This window comes from Pseudophryne corroboree, chromosome 9 (genome assembly GCF_028390025.1).
Source record: "Pseudophryne corroboree isolate aPseCor3 chromosome 9, aPseCor3.hap2, whole genome shotgun sequence".
NCBI classification, from domain to species: Eukaryota; Metazoa; Chordata; class Amphibia; order Anura; family Myobatrachidae; genus Pseudophryne; species Pseudophryne corroboree.
In genome coordinates, this window is record NC_086452.1 from 102,755,180 (window position 1) to 102,770,632 (window position 15,453).

Genomic DNA, 15,453 nt, shown 5'->3' on the forward strand with positions numbered 1-15,453 from the left:
TGGCAGGTAGACACTGAGACGGTACCAGGATGATATGGCGCCCGACGGGCTGACATACAGTTAACGCGGTACACATCACAATGATATAATGAAGGACGGAAGTAGTAGTTAGGGTATCAGTAGTCACTATGTCGACTGCGACTATGTTAAACCCAGAAAGTAGGTGTTGGCATGTCGACATATTTAAATGCTGTTTACAGTTGCATTGCCATCGGTTAACATGCTCGAAGTAGCACATTTTATGCTGTCCAATTGGATTTCCAGGGGGGGGTTTAAGCAAAGGATATTTATGTAGTGTATGATTAGGGTGGATGAGCCTGTGCAGGTAAAGTTTTTTCCACCACCCGTCCCTTGTTGGTTTGGGTGTCGGTGACTTAAAATTTGTATGAGTTGTGTGTAATAATGTGTGGTAGGAAAAGCATCATCATCATCATCATCATCATAATGCATGTGACGCAGGAGGGGGTTGCAGAGTACAGATTTGGGTAGGCTTCCAACATTCTGGCTGCCCCCCCCCCGAGAGAGGGCAGCCAGGTTGGCACCGCAGGGGGGCATTGTGTGGCATAGATAAGTGGTGCGGGGGCAGTGGCGCACGCAGGGGGGGTTTCCGAGTACCTGGAAACCCCCCCCCCTGAAGAGTTGAATTTTCTATTTTGAGACGGAGACAGCTTTGTCTCCGTCTTAGCAAAAGCCGCGACTGCGTTCGTGATCGCCACGGCAGAGCTGCAGCAGCAGAGAGCTATGGAGCTCTGTGCTTACAGAATGTACCATGGCCAGGGGAGCTGCTGACTGCGCATGCTTTGCCACAGCAGCTCCCTCCGTCCTTTCAAACTGCCGCCTCTCTGCTTCCAGCGCCTGGTGGATTACAGACATATAACACTGCATATGTAAGTGTGAAGTCTGTATTTATGTGTGTACTGTATCTGTATTTTTATGTATGTGTGTGCTGTGCTTGTGTATGTACAGTATGTATGTTTCATGTGTGTTTGTGTATGTACTACATATACTGTATGAATGTGTGCTAAACATGTATGTATACATAACATATATATATATATATATATATATATATATATAGTGGGTCATTCCGAGTTGTTCGCTCGTTGCAGATTTTCGCAACGGAGCGATTAATGCAAAAATGCGCATGCGCATGGTACGCAGTGCGCATGCGCTAAGTAATTTAGCACAAAACTTAGTAGATTTACTCACGTCCGAACTAAGAATTTTCATCGTTGAAGTGATCGGAGTGTGATTGACAGGAAGTGGGTGTTACTTTCTGGGCGGAAACTGAGCGTTTTCTGGGAGTGTGCGGAAAAACGCAGGCATGCCAGGATAAAACGCAGGAGTGTCTGGAGAGACGGGGGAGTGGCTGGCCAAACGCAAGGCGTGTTTGTGACGTCAAACCAGGAACGAAACGGGCTGAGCTGATCGCAGTGTAGGAGTAAGTCTCGAGCTACTCAGAAACTGCTAAGAATTATTTATTCGCAATTCTGCTACTCTTTCGTTCGCAATTCTGCTAAGTGAAGATACACTCCCAGAGGGCGGCGGCCTAGCGTGTGCAATGCTGCTAAAAGCAGCGAGCGAACAACTCGGAATGACCCCCATAGTACACATACATGGATATACATACCCACCCACGGAAACCCCTCTCGCGAAATCCTGCGTTTGCCCCTGGGGGGGGGGGGGGGGGTGATGGCACAGTCACATTATCATGGCCCCACCTCTGCTATACAATGTTGAGATTACCAGCGCTGAAAAGAGGAGGGTGTGGCTCCAATGATGCAGCTCTGATAGACTTGAATGTTCTTCTGGGTGGCCGATAGCTACATCCCTCCCAGCCATTCCAGAAGAGTAGACAAGTATGGGCGAGTATCACTTCCCAAGTGAGGTGACCTACAGTAGCAATTAGCAGTGGTGCTGTCACTAGTTCTGTGTCTAGTGTGAATGTGCGTCTGACAGATGTTCACTTTTAGTCATCACTATCCAGCTACATATTTCCATTTTATGTCACAAAATAAGTTGTCACATTACGTTTCGGAAAACACAGATCTCAGATAGTCAGTTAACATACAGTATTCGTCGGGATGTAACTTTTTTTAAAGGGGCCATTACTTGCAGGCAAAATTATGCTCTGTAAGTGATTGCTCCTTTAAAAATACATCCGAGATCGTCTGGGATCCCGTACCTCTGGCTCAGACTCCTTTACATCCCTCCGGTTATTGCAAATACTGATAGCCTCAGCTTATTGCTGCCAGCCAGCATCACGGGGCAGCTGACTATCCCTGGCGATATTTTGTAAGTAAATTGCAATGATAACAGTTTTTCTATCCTACCCATTAGTTGGATTTGCTTCTAGCTCTAAATACGACCCCAGGATATAATGGGCATTCTGTGTGTTTGGGGCACAGTGCACTGAAGAGGTTAAGGGTTGTGAGGTGGCAGCACAGATAAACCACACTAGGGCAAAGCGGACATTTAAAATCAAGGCTTGTATACATCCATATTTCCCAATAAGAACATTTTTTTAGAACTACAATGTTCTACTTCATTTGTAATTAATACCTGGAAGATAATAAATCTATTAAGTACTGTTTGTATAAAAATTATTTCTCCTAGTGGTTCTTTTACAATATACTAACGTTTGCTAGAGCTCACAGAGTACTGTTTAATTTCCGCCATTAAGATACATTAATATGCCTTAAAAAGGTAATGGGACAAAGTGACACAATATTATTCTAAGCAAACAAAGGCTTAATCCCAAAGACAGTAGGGTTGAGAGAGACAAAGTGAGCGGCATTCACTAATATCAGGACCTGGAGACGTGTTGACAGCTCATTGCTTTTGTTCTAATTATTCACATAATATATTAAGATGTGAGCTGGGAGTGTGATGGATGGAAGGGGAAATAGAATGTGGAGAGGGGAATTCAGACAGCTTGTTATCAAAATTAATTATCCAGGAAATAAATATCTAGTGAGATTGCCTGAGAGAGTGACGAGGGGATCTTCCAGTTTCAGGAGGAATAGGAAAAGTCACTTAGAAGCCCCCAGGCTCTGACCTATTCTGTAAATGACAATACTCGGTGTCCCAATTTATTATATGCAAGTGTGTCTACAGGGCATGCATCCATCATACACTTCACGGCTAGAAGATTATTGAAGATTATTAATGTCATTAGAATCTTCACCCACTCAGAGAATGCTGCAGCTACTTCAGATGAGTATAAAAGAGGGAAGGCTGGCAGAGAATGGGCAGCCCAGGGAGGACACAGCAGTGAAATCTGGCACACTGAAAGTTTTTTTTTTAAATGGTCATTAAATATATCTACAACGATGCATAGCCCTGTTCAAACAGAACACTTGGGACCCGGTACACTGATATCTCTGGGGACCCCTCAACTCCCCACGACTCCCCACTTTTAAAATGTGGCTTCATGAAATAAAAAATAAAATAAATCTTATATATATATATATATATATATATATAAAGTAGACACAGTATATCTAGATATATATCAACAATAAAAGTAACTGTGTGCGGAGGGTGCCAGGAGTAATGGGGTGGGGCGGGGCACTTTGTGGAGTATGTTAATTGTTTTTCTTACTTAATTCGCAGGCAACCAGAGCATGTCTCACTGTTTGTCGGTGGAGCCTGCCCATACTAGGGCACTTCTCTGGCACTACTGCACACAATGCTGACATGCATGCAGTTGGCTGATGTTATGAGTACTGTGTATGCATTCGTGTTGCACTGATGGTTACTGCACTGAGACACAGAATTAATTTGGACCCAGGAGTGAGGATTTTAGTGGGAGTTCCTAGGAGGTAACAGGGGGGTGGCTTGGTGTGTTGCAAGTACATCACTGGCAGTGGCTGCATCCAAAGATGCAGTACCACTGACACAGACTGCTGATGCAAGTTTTGATAGTGGGTCCGAGATGGATTTGCACTGCTGCAATTGGACAACTTAGTATGATTATCAGCTGTGGCATTAGCATAAAGACGCAGACTAGGAATCAGGTCCTACTGTATATCTAAAATGCTGTGTTTAAAATGTACTGCTTGGTGAAGCTCTCCTTTCTACAATTGGTTGTTACTATATTTCCTACTTATTGCAATTTAGAGAAGCCCCAATGGCCCCAGGGAGAGAAGGTCACCCTTCTGCATCCTGCCCATTTCCTAGTGAGAAGAGAATCGCATCATCTTGGTTCCCTCTTTGGGATCCTGGGTGTTGGGCAGTGGCGTAACTAGGCATTTTAGTGCTGTGTGCAATAAACGACATTGGCGCCCCCCAAGTAAGATAGGGGCAGTGCGCGGCGTAGGTGCGCCAAAAATATATAGGGGCGTGGCTTCATGGGGAAGGGGCGTGGCCACAAAATAATAGCAATTCATACTACAGTGCACAGTAGTCTCCACTATTCAAATTACGCTGCACAGTAGTGCCACTACACCAGGTAGATCCTCTTATATACATTACAGCAGACAGCGTCCCCCTTTTTACACATTACAGCAGACAGTCCCCTTTTTTACACATTACGGCAGACAGCGTCCCCTTTTTTACACATTATGGCAGACAGCGTCCCCTTTTTTACACATTACGGCAGACAGCGTCCCCTTTTTTACACATTACGGCAGACAGCATCCCCCTTTTTTACACATTACAGCAGACAGCATCCCCTTTTTACACATTACGGCAGACAGCGTCCCCCTTTTTACACATCACGGCAGACAGCGTCCCCTTTTTACACATTATGGCAGACAGCGTCCCCATTTTTACACAGTACGGCAGACAGTGTCCCCCTTTTTACACATTACGGCAGACAGCGTCCCCTTTTTTACACATTACAGCAGACAGCGTCCCCGTTTTTTACACATTACGGCAGACGGTGTCCCCCTTTACACACATTGCAGCAGCCAGCGTCCCCCTTTTTACACATTGCGGCAGCCAGTCCCCCTTTTTACACATTGCGGCAGCCAGGCCCCCTTTTTACATATTACGGCAGATGGTGTCCCCCTTTTTACACATTGCGGCAGCCAGTCCCCGTTTTTACACATTACGGCATCCAGTCCCCCTTTTTACACATTGCGGCAGCCAGGCCCCCTTTTTACATATTACGGTAGACGGTGTCCCCCTTTTTACACATTGCGGCAGCCAGTCCCCCTTTTTACACATTACGGCAGCCAGTCCCCCTTTTTACACATTGCGGCAGCCAGGCCCCCTTTTTACACATTGCGGCAGCCAGGCCCCCTTTTTACATATTACGGCAGACGGTGTCCCCCTTTTTACACATTACGGCAGCCTGTCCCCCTTTTTACACATTATGGCAGACGGTGTCCCAGAGAGAGAGAGAGAGAGAGAGAGAAAGAGAGAGATATATACTTACCATCTCCCCGCTGACAGGCTCCTCGTGCTGGCAGCTCCCTCAGTGCAGGCATTGGACAAGGAGGAGGAGGGAGGGGGACTGGAGCCGCAGCAGCGCTATTTCATTGGTAGTATGCGCCGCTGCAGCTGTCCCCTCTCCTTCCGCATTGGCTGCCCGGCGCTGCTGTGGATGCTGGGATGGAGGAACCGCAACCCAGCATCCACAGCAGCGCGGCATGTAATGAGTCAATTTGACTCATTACATGCCGCTGGCCGTGCGCCCTCAGGGCAACTGCGCTGTGTGCCAGGCCCACCTGGCACACACGTAGTTACGGCCCTGGTGTTGGGTCACAGGAGCGCAGCCGAATAACACAAAACACCCCTTACCCCTACAAAGGCCCCAACATCTCCTCTCGAGGAACTTTCCTGAAGGGGAAGAATAAAAAGTTGGAATATGGGTTTTCTCCTAATTCTTGTGATACCTTAATAGAAGAAACTTAAATGTTCTTTAACCTCAATTATTTTAAAAATATATATGTGTTGTGTCCCTGAAAGTAAATATGACAACACTGTCTTTCACTGCTGAATCTTTATATTAAGGTCTTTCGATCAGAGAGAGTAAACACAGATTATAAAGCTACAAAAATCTAGCATTAGATCATATATATGCCTATCCTCCGAGAGAAGCCCAGAGTAGAGATTCAGTGACTGGTGGTAGGCACAGGACCAAATGCTGTGCGTCATTAGGCCCTGCCCCATGCGGCGTAATGTCTCAAATCATGGGTCCATCTCAAATTATGATGCCATCATGGGTTCATCATGAAATAGGAGAGTGACCAAATTACGTGATTCTCGTAGAAGCGCATCATATTGGCCCTACATACTCCCCAATGGATTCTGATTCCTGTCATTATATTTCCCTTCCTGCCCACCTCACGATGAAGTGTGAGGGATGTGAGAGGGCCGACTAATCTTACGGAAATCTGGGTGACAAGCTGCAAAGTTAGAAAGTTTCCTGGATGTTTCGGGAGAGTTGGCAAGTATGCATTAGGTAGATGAACAGATGCAAAGCTGCATGGTATATATATATATATATATGACCCTTTGAAGAAGTCTGATAAATCGAAACGCGTTGGGTTTTCTGCACTAACCCCCTGCTTTATACAAGCTAAGTTGATCGCCTTATCCTTTTTATATTATATTTTTTTGGTCCATACTCTAGTTTTTTTAAAGAATTTTTATACGTCTCCATTCATGTCCATTTTTTAATTGTATTTTTATATAACCTTTTACTCTCATATAATAAATTATTTTTATAAACTTACACTTTTATGCATACATTTGGCTTTTAAAGTATACCATTTCTTAACAACACTGAGCGCCGATTCCCTATCCCTCCATTTTTCGTACGTATAGCAGTACTATACCAGCACTGCATCTTTAGGGTTTGGCTGACACCTTTAATAAGGTTGTGTGTGTTTTGCTCACGGTGATTTGAAATTCTTTGTAGATTATTTATTAAACAATTACTGAGGGCATACCTCACAAGTGGCGCTATTCCCCTCCCCCCTTTTATATATATATATATATATATATATACTAGGTGATTCATCGCGCCCTACAGGTGCTCTTCACACCGTCGTAAGGGACTACGCCCCCTTAACCCTTGCACACCCTTGAGGCGTGCAATATTTTTATTATATGGAGTATTACATCCAATCATAATTGTGTGAGTGGTTAAATATTGCACGGACAAAGAGCGTGCAATGGTTAAGGGGACGAAGCCCCTTGCAACGGCATGAACAGTGCACGCAGAGCCTGATGAATCACCTAGTAGATGTTTTGGGTGGGGGAGTGGTGGGTGCGGGGAAGATGCGGATGGGACCCTGGGGTGCCGTGGTAGGGGCGGTTGCGGTGGTGCCATAGGTGAGGGAGGGGCTGGTGCGGTGGTGACACAGGTGGGGGAGGGTGCGTGGGTGGTGGTCCAGAGCCACTGCAGGTAGGGGGAGAGCAGTTGCGGGGGTGTCCCGGGTGGGGGAGGGGCGGATGCAATGGTGCGGCGGGAGGGGCGGGTGCGGGCTTGCTGCAGGTGGGGGAGGGGGTCTGGAGCTACCGTGCGTGCTGGAGGGTGCGTGTGGGGGTGCCGAGGATGGGGCCCGGAGGTACTGCGAGTGGGGGAGGGGTGAGTAATGCTTATTCTACTTCTCCTCCTGTCAGCAGCTAAGCTGCTGTCCTCCCTTTGGCAGTGACTCTCCTGGAGACTCGCACAGCAGCCAGTCACTATTGTTAGCGCCGGTGTCCCAACGCTCCGCATTACAGGGAAGAAGATGCACTCAATAAACTACAGCTCCCAGCAGCCCTAAGGGCTGGAATACTTTGGCGCTAAGGGCTCCTGGGAGCTGTAGTTTATTTAGTGTGTTTACTTTGCTTTAATGCGGCGCGTTGGGACACTGGTGCTAACAATAGAGACTGGCTGGCAGAACTGAGTGACTGGCTGAATCAATGTAAAAGGTGAGAGTGCTGTGCAGTGTCAGTGACAGTGCACACAGGCCCGGCGCTAGCCGCTCAGCAAAGGGATGCAGTGCAGGGAGGCACAACGAAGGAGAGGCGTTCTTCCTGCTCTGCATCCCTGTGCTGAGCTGCTGCTGTTATCCCTGCTGCTGCTGCCGGCTGCTGTCACACATGCAGCGGTGCTGGCAGCACAACACCTCCTCTCCCCCTCGGTGCCAGCAGCACAAAGCCACCTCTCCTCTCCCCTGTGTGACATTCAGTGGCCGGAAGGGAGGCAAAATGGGCAGAGCTAGATGGGAGTAAGGGGCGGAGCTACACGGGACCATGCTGCAGCAGGAGGATGAGCTGCTACAGCTTCGGCCAGCCAGACTTCATTAGATAAGAGTCTGGAAAGAGAGCGAATGTGTGTGTATATACAGTGTCTGTGTATACTGTATATATGTGTGACTGTGTATGTGTGTAATGTATGTACAGTATGTATGTGTGTGTGTATATATATGTGTCTGTTGTGTGTGTGTATGTGTGACTGCTGCATAATGTGTGTAACCATCACTGGTACAGGGGGCATTACATGTGTAAGTGTCTCTACTACAGGGGTCATTATGTGCGCTGTGCGTTTGTAAAGTATGCGAGGCTGCAAATTTTTAGTTTGCAGGGGGGCACCGAACACTCTAGCAACGGCCCTGACCGCACACCCACTGCACTGCACAGCACTGTCACCTTTTACATTGATTCAGCGTCTAGACATTACCCTCCGTGATATCACCAACTCTATCCGTTACATTAGCCATCTCGGGGCTTCCAGGCCGGCAGCCCAGGTGCTGTGTTGTGGAGTCAGGGCCTCTGGGAATCTGGGCGTGGCTGTGGCGGGGAGGCACTTCTGTGACATCACACGCAGAGGAGTATGCGGCGCAGGGAGGCCTATGAAAGCCTTCCGCTGCATCGCTTTCATACACATCTATGCCGGTGGCCGCAGCAGCTTTTGTTCCACCTGCGGCGCGGCTATGGAGTGGGGATTGTTGATGCCGGAGGGGGCAGGTGGAGTGGCAGCAACACATTGGTGGTCATTCCGAGTTGATCGCTCGCTAGCAGTTTTTAGCAGCCGTGCAAACGCTATGCCGCCTCCCACTGGGAGTGTATTTTAGCTTAGCAGAAGTGCGAACGAAAGGATCGGAGAGCGGGTACAAAAATATTTTGTGCAGTTTCAGAGTAGCTTCAGACCTACTCGGCGCTTGCAATCACTTCAGACCATTCAGTTCCTGATTTGACGTCATGAACACGCCCTGCGTTCGGCCAGACACGCCTGCGTTTTTCCGAACACTCCCTGAAAACGGTCAGTTGACACCCAGAAACGCCCTCTTCATGTTAATCACGGCAGCCTATGTGACTGAAAAGCATCGCTAGACCCTGTGTAGAATTACATCGTTCGTGTAATAGTACGCTGCACGTGCGCATTGTGCTGCATACGTGTGCGTAGAAGTGCCGAGTTCTTGCCTGATCGCTGCACAGCGAACGAATGCAGCTAGCGATCAACTTGGAATGACCCCCATAGGATGCTACAGTAAAAGGATTGTTTTCCCCTATGTGCAGCGCAGAGACTTGCTGCAGATGCAGTGGCATACCCTCCAGCTGCACCTTTTTGGCAGGTACAGTCCCTTTTTTATGGTCTGTACCATTTTTTTACTCTCCAAGCTTCCATTGAAAGTATAGGAAAAGGAGCGTGACCACGCCACTGTACCCGTGGCCACGCCCCCTTTTCGATTTTCCATCAATGTTTATGTGTACATTGTTGGAGGGTATGTCGCTGCAGATGCAGTGGGACTATTTTGGGGTGTGGACCTGGAGCTGCAGCTCCATCAGTCCCATTGCTAATCCTGCTCTGTGAAAACACAGCAGGTAAAGGGCAGAGCCTCCCATTGGGTATAACCTGTGTGGGAGGGCGTTTCTCGCCCAATCAGCTGAGGACTGGGTGTGATAGACCTGCCACTAACCCAATGAGAGCTCCTAGCCACGCCCAGCGTTAGAGACCCAGGCACAGAGTCACAGGGCTATTATATAGGAGACATATACAGTATATCCCCTATATATCCTCTTCCTTGCTCTGACTTACCATCACAAAAGCACACTAAAATGTACCCATTTGATTGCAACAATTCTTAGCTTTAGAGAAATGTTGCTGCCAATTGTACCCTTTATAGTAGGAATACTCTCAAACATCCCACTTTGGTGGGACAGTTCCACTTTTAAGGGACTGGTGTGCTGCCCCATTTTCCCTATATGTAGGAGATTTGGATGTTTTTCAGTGCCTCCCCCCATGTGACCATACCTGCTGTCCCAATTTAGACTCAGGATATGTTGAGTGGTATGACTTTAGTGTATCTTAAACCTACTGAAGGTGATTGCAGCTTACTCCAGGTTCATATACCTCATGCCTGAGTGACACTACTAATTTCTAGTAAAGTAATAGAATGTGTGCCCATAATGACTACCTATTCTTTGTGTCTGTGCACTTTAAAGATTTTCAGAGGAAAAGCTTGAGCATGTGCTGAGAAACTGGCATGATAATTGTGTAAAAATGGATAATATGGATTACAATATCTTTGGCACATGAGCATACTCATACATTTCACCTGGCTCTAGTTAAGGGTCTGTCCTGACCTCCCAACTTCCATAATGATGGTATAACCTGTTCACCCTCTCTTTATCTACAATACTTCAACAGACACGCCCCCTAAGTCTGTGATGTCATTGACATCATGCCTAAGGGGCAGGGCCGTTGGCTCTAGGAAGTAGGATGCTTCAGGCTGCCCCACACTCTGCAGAGCGCCTGCCCCGGAGCTCCAGGTGGCCCTACAGCAGTGCTACTGGCTGCAGATTGCCATTCCCGACACCCTGCAAGCCAAATGCATTTGTTGTGGGGCAATTAAGATGCCAGTGGCCCGACACCTTTCCCCAAGAAATGTGATGCCATATGTTATTATGTACTTACAAAATTCTTTCATTTTATTTTGTTAAGTGTCTTGAATCTGTGTCTGTGCTTTTATTTACAACTAGACTTTATCAGCCTACAAACTTCAATGCTTTTCTGAACTGATTAAACTTTGCCCTTCTAAAATCAATCGTTTTTGGAGCTCCCTTAAAAACAGTTATTCTCAAATGTACTGTACTCAAGTAAAATGTTACCATATTGTGATCACTGGGTCTGAAATGTCAAGGCCAACAGCGATCCGCCTCTACTTGGTTTCTTCTACTTTGCGAAAGGTAGTTCTTTTTAGAACAGCCAAAAAAAGAATGTTCCTTTGCCAGAACTACTGTACTAGCTTCCTTGTCCCAGTTTATATCTGTACTTGTAACATCATTCATCCACTAAGAGAACCACATTTGCGGTTTTTTACATTTTTAATTTTTGATCCATTTTTTAATTATTGATCCATTTTAGTATAATTATTTATCTTATGACCCCTATACATTACAGATGTATTGGGGGCAATGTCCCGATCTCCTGGTGGCTGGGTAGGGGAATTGGGAATATTAAAATAAGATTTTACTCACCGGTAAATCTATTTCTCGTAGTCCGTAGTGGATGCTGGGGACTCCGTAAGGACCATGGGGAATAGCGGCTCCGCAGGAGACTGGGCACAGCTAAGAAAGATTTAGGACTACCTGGTGTGCACTGGCTCCTCCCACTATGACCCTCCTCCAGACTTCAGTAAGGATACTGTGCCCGGAAGAGCTGACACAATAAGGAAGGATTTTGAATCCCGGGTAAGACTCATACCAGCCACACCAATCACACCGTATAACTCGTGATAATATACCCAGTTAACAATATGATCACAACAGAGCCTCTCAAAAGATGGCTCAACAATAACCCTTGTAGTTAACAAGAACTATGGCCCTCATTCCGAGTTGTTCGCTCGGTAAAAATCTTCGCATCGCAGCGATTTTCCGCTTAATGCGCATGCGCAATGTCCGCACTGCGACTGCGCCAAGTAAATTTGCTATGCAGTTAGGATTTTTACTCACGGCTTTTTCATCGTTCTGGCGATCGTAATGTGATTGACAGGAAATGGGTGTTACTGGGCGGAAACAGGCCGTTTTATGGGCGTGTGGGAAAAAACGCTACCGTTTCCGGAAAAAACGCAGGAGTGGCTGGAGAAACGGGGGAGTGTCTGGGCGAACGCTGGGTGTGTTTGTGACGTCAAACCAGGAACGACAAGCACTGAAATGATCGCAGATGCCGAGTAAGTCTGAAGCTACTCAGAAACTGCTACGAGGTGTGTAATCGCAATATTGCGAATACATCGTTCGCAATTTTAAGATGCTAAGATTCACTCCCAGTAGGCGGCGGCTTAGCATGAGCAAATCTGCTAAAATTCACTTGCGAGCGAATAACTCGGAATGAGGGCCTATATACAAGTATTGCAGACAGTCCGCACTTGGGACGGGCGCCCAGCATCCACTACGGGCTACGAGAAATAGATTAACCGGTGAGTAAAATCTTATTTTCTCTGACGTCCTAGTGGATGCTGGGGACTCCGTAAGGACCATGGGGATTATACCAAAGCTCCCAAACGGGCGGGAGAGTGCGGATGACTCTGCAGCACCGAATGAGAGAACTCAAGGTCCTCCTCAGCCAGGGTATCAAATTTGTAGAATTTTGCAAACGTGTTTGCCCCTGACCAAGTAGCAGCTCTGCAAAGTTGTAAAGCCGAGACCCCTCGGGCAGCCGCCCAAGAAGAGGCCACTTTCCTCGTGGAATGGGCTTTTACAGATTTAGGCTGCGGCAGGCCAGCCACAGAATGCGCAAGCTGAATTGTGCTACAAATCCAGCGAGCACCCATCTTGTTTGGTGCATACAGGATAAATAGCGAGTCAGTCTTCCTGACTCCAGCCGTCCTGGAAACATAAATTTTCAAGGCCCTGACTACGTCCAGTAACTTGGAGTCCTCCAAGTCCCTAGTAGCCGCAGGCACCACGATAGGTTGGTTCAAGTGAAAAGCTGATACCACCTTAGGAAGAAACTGGGGACGAGTCCTCAATTCTGCCCTATCCATATGGAAAATCAAATAGGGGCTTTTACATGACAAAGCCGCCAATTCTGACACACGCCTTGCCGAAGCCAAGGCCAAAAGCATGACCACTTTCCACGTGAGATATTTTAAATCCACGGTTTTGAGTGGCTCAAACCAATGTGACTTTAGGAAACCCAACACCACGTTGAGGTCCCACGGTGCCACTGGAGGCACAAAAGGAGGCTGAATATGCAGCACTCCCTTGACAAATGTCTGAACTTCAGGCAGTGAAGCCAGTTCTTTTTGGAAGAAAATCTACAGAGCCGAAATCTGGACCTTAATGGAACCCTGTTTTAGACCCATAGTCACCCCTGACTGTAGGAAGTGCAGAAATCGACCTAGCTGGAATTCCTCCGTTGGGGCCTTCCTGGCCTCACACCACGCAACATATTTTCGCCATATGCAGTGATAATGTTGTACGGTTACATCTTTTCTAGCTTTAATAAGCGTAGGAATACCCTTTTCTTTTAGGATCCGGTGTTCAACCGCCATGCCGTTAAACGCAGCCGCGGTAAGACTTGGAACAGACAGGGCCCCTGCAGCAGCAGGTCCTGTCTGAGCGGCAGAGGCCATGGGTCCTCTGAGATTAATTCTTGAAGTTCCGGGTACCAAGACCTTCTTGGCCAATCTGGAACAATGAGAATAGTTCTTACTCCTCTTTTCTTTATTATCCTCAGTACCTTGGGTATGAGAGGAAGAGGAGGGAACACATAAACCGACCGGTACACCCACGGTGTCACTAGAGCGTCCACAGCTATCGCCTGAGGGTCTCTTGACCTGGCGCAATATTTTTCTAGCTTTTTGTTTAAGCGGGACGCCATCATGTCCACCTGTGGCTTTTCCCAACGGTTTACAATCAGTTGGAAGACTTCTGGATGAAGTCCCCACTCTCCCGGGTGGAGGTCGTGCCTGCTGAGGAAGTCTGCTTCCCAGTTGTCCACTCCCGGAATGAACACTGCTGACAGTGCTAACACGTGATTTCCCGCCCATCGGAGAATCCTTGTGGCTTCTGCCATCGCCGTCCTGCTTCTTGTGCCGCCCTGTCGATTTACATGGGCGACTGCCGTGATGTTGTCTGACTGGATCAGAACCGGCTTGTTTTGAAGCAGGGGCTTTGCTTGACTTAGGGCATTGTAAATGGCCCTCAGTTCCAGAACATTTATGTGTAGGGAAGTCTCCTGACTTGACCAAAGTCCTTGGAAGTTTCTTCCCCGTGTGACTTAGTGATGAGCGGATTCGGTTTTACTCGGTTTTACTCGGTTCTCAAAACCGAATCTTATTGGCTATCCAAAACACGTGACATCAGTGAGCCAATAAGATTCGGTTTTGAGAACCGAGTAAAACCGAGTAAAACCGAATCCGCTCATCACTAGTGTGACTGCACCCCAGCCCCGAAGGCTGGGATCCGTGGTCACCAGGACCCAGTCCTGTATGCTGAATCTGCGGCCCTCTCTGAGATGAGCACTCTGCAGCCACCACAGCAGAGACACCCTGGTCCTTGGAGACAGGGTTATCAACCGATGCATTTGAAGATGCGATCCGGACCATTGGTCCAACAGGTCCCACTGAAAGGTTCTGGCATGGAACCTGCCGAATGGAATCGCTTCGTAGGAAGCTACCATCTTTCCCAGGACTCGCGTGCAATGATGCACCGACACCTGTTTTGGTTTCAGGAGGCCTCTCACTAGAGATGACAGCTCCTTGGCTTTCTCCTCTGGGAGAAACACTTTTTTCTGGACTGTGTCCAGAATCATCCCCAGGAACAGTAGACGTGTCGCCGGAACCAGCTGAGACTTTGGAATATTCAGAATCCAACCGTGCTGGTGTAGCACCTCCTGAGATAATGCTACGCCGACCAACAACTGCTCTCTGGACCTCGCCCTTATCAGGAGATCGTCCAAGTATGGGATAATTAAAACTCCCTTTTTCCGAAGGAGTATCATCATTTCGGCCATTACCTTGGTAAATACCCTCGGTGCCGTGGACAGGCCGAACGGCAACGTCTGCAATTGGTAATGACAATCCTGTACCACAAATCTGAGGTACTCCTGGTGAGGATGGTAAATGGGGACATGCAGGTAAGCATCCTTGATGTCCAGAGATACCATGTAATCTCCCTCTTCCAGGCTTGCAATAACCGCCCTGAGCGATTCCATCTTGAACTTGAATTTTCTTAAATATGTGTTCAAGGATTTCAAATTTAAAATGGGTCTCACCGAACCGTCCGGTTTCGGTACCACAAACATTGTGGAATAGTAACCCCGTCCTAGTTGAAGTAGGGGCACCTGGACTATCAACTGCTGGGAATACAGCTTGTGAATTGCCTCTAACACAGCCTCCCTTTCTGAAGGAGTCGTTGGTAAGGCAGATTTGAGGAAACGGCGGGGGGGGGGGGGGGGGATGTCTCGAATTCCAGCCTGTACCCCTGAGATACCACTTGAAGGATCCAGGGATCTACCTGTGAGCGAGCCCACTGATTGCTGAAGTTTTTGAGACGGCCCCCCAC

The 15,453-nt window shown here is 47.6% G+C and overlaps 1 protein-coding gene across 4 annotated transcripts in view; it reads right to left on the bottom strand.

Moving 5' to 3' along the window:
• The window catches only part of ASTN1 (astrotactin 1), a 689,393-nt gene that overhangs the window by 302,802 nt on the left and 371,138 nt on the right, over positions 1–15,453 (bottom strand). The gene's annotated exons all lie outside the window — the stretch shown is intronic.